Here is a 2,317-nt window from a genome sequence, read left to right as displayed (position 1 = left end):
GGAGGAGTACGAGAGAGAGAGAGAGAGAGGGAGGGAGAGAGGCTTTTTGCAATAAATTAGCAAAATAATTAATTAATTATTTAGATTAGCAATTCACAGTGATGCAAATGTAGCCAATATTTTTATTGATGATATTGTTAAAATTTCATCACATTGCAGATATTATAACCGTTCATGTTATCACATATCAGCGATACTTCTAAAGTTTATTATCACATATCAGCGATACTTCTAAAGTTTGTTATCACATATCAGTGATACTTCTGAAGTTTATTATATTGGATGATAAGTAAATGAATTAGAGTTAACTTGCACTCAAATAAGTGAAATATTTCAAAAAATTATTTTATGAATTCTTTATTTTTCTCTTTTTGCTATTAATTGTATAAAAAGTTGATATTTACATTTTTATATTTTTCATTTTAAAATGTTAAATAATTTATTCAACAAATAAGCTACCCTCCAGCAAATCTCTTTCTGATTCTTTTTACTTTTGCTTTTTTTTTTTTTTTTTTTAAAAATCCTTTAGTGAATGGCGTATATGTATTTTAATCATTACGCCAATAGTATATACTTTATACATCTTTTCACAGCTTCTTTTTTTTTGATTTTTGTATTTTTTTGAATGAATTTCTTTTGAATTTCATGAAATTTGTTGACATTACTTATCAAATTTACTTTAAATTTCAACAAATATTAAAGTTTTTCAAAAAATAGCTAAATATTAGCTTAAGCTTTCAATTTCAATCGATAATTTAAATGATACTTTACATTATGAGATATATAAGAAATTTGCTGAAAGAGGCATTATTCATCGAAGCAAAAATTTACTAACTGTTATTGATATAGCATTCCTAGTCTTTATGGTCAATAAAGAATTTTAAAAAAAAAAAGAAAAAAAAATTGACGAAAATATGAATGATATTAATAAAATCAAAATGATTTAGTGAAAAGAAATGTTTTTCTTTTTTTGAAATTCATTTTAAAAAAATTTAAACTAACTTTTTTTCATTTGAAAATATGACCTATACAAATGGATTATTTTTATTCCGCCATTTCTCATATCATTTATCAAATTTTGCAAAAAAAAAAAAAAGTCTAAAATCTAAAATCTTCAAAGAGTAAATTTATTCCTTAATATCATTACTATTAAATGATTGTATATTTTGATCGTTAAATGAACTTTTTTTTTTTTTCTTACTTGTAGTGATAAGAGTTTGTCCTTCTTTTGTGAAATACAAAAAAAAAAATAGGAAAATAAAAAATTTTTGATAAACATTTTATTTTTATGCTGCATTTTTCAAAATTTTTTTTTTTTTTTGAACTGATTAGAATATACTCCTCTAGTACTGTAGATTTGTCATTAAAGATATATGATTATGTTGAAAATGATTTGATATAATTATATTTTATGAGAATCAATATTTTCAAATGCAATCATTTGATTGAGATTACAAAACTTTAAATGATACGATATTTCCTCAATCTTTTCTCATCGTTTTAATTTTTAATTAAATTTTATCAATTTATTCAATAATAGATTAAAAATTTGGATAAGTAAGTGTAAGTAATTTTGAATGAAAAAACTTTTAATGCAAGAAATTTGGTAGATTAGGCGAACTTCGTATTGTTTAATCAAAATGCGAAAAAAAAAAAATGATGAATGGAAAATTTGAAATCGAAGAGGAACGTAAAATGTGCTTGGAATTTTCAATTTTAAATTCAAAACAAACAAATGATAAGGGAAATTTTAGCGCAGCTAATCAAATTAGAATTGTTATGATAAAAAGCATTACTGTTGATAGTGCTGTTATCATTATTTCAATTAGTGGACGCTGTTAGCAAATTTCATCATCCATTCATCCTCAACTTAATATCACCTATCTAATCATTCATAATCAAATTATTAATTTATATCCTTTAAAATTTGAAGTTAAACATTTGAAAAATAATTAAATTCTACCTTCCAAAATATAAAAATTTAAATGAGTTTTATAAAAAAAAGTAAAAAAAGTGCGATGTCAATTTTTGGTAATTTTATGCAAATTTCGTTTAAAAAAAAAAAAAAAAGGAAAGATGACAGTTATCCAATAAGAATGTTTAAGCGATAAATTTGAAAAACAGCAAATAAAGATGATTAAAAAAAAAAAAAAAATCTGACAATTGTTTGCGCAACTGTTCGTTGTTTTGTCATGCAAACAAGTCCCCAATCCTTTTCCCCGAACTCTTTCTTTTTTTTTCCCCCGTCCTCCCTCCCCTCCCCCCCCCACTGATTAAAATATACGGTTTTTCAAATACTGGTTGAAAATTTCTATTT

Source organism: Loa loa, assembly GCF_000183805.2.
Source record: "Loa loa unplaced genomic scaffold supercont3.69, whole genome shotgun sequence".
Lineage (NCBI taxonomy): Eukaryota > Metazoa > Nematoda > Chromadorea > Rhabditida > Onchocercidae > Loa > Loa loa.
This window is presented reverse-complemented; position numbering follows the sequence as displayed.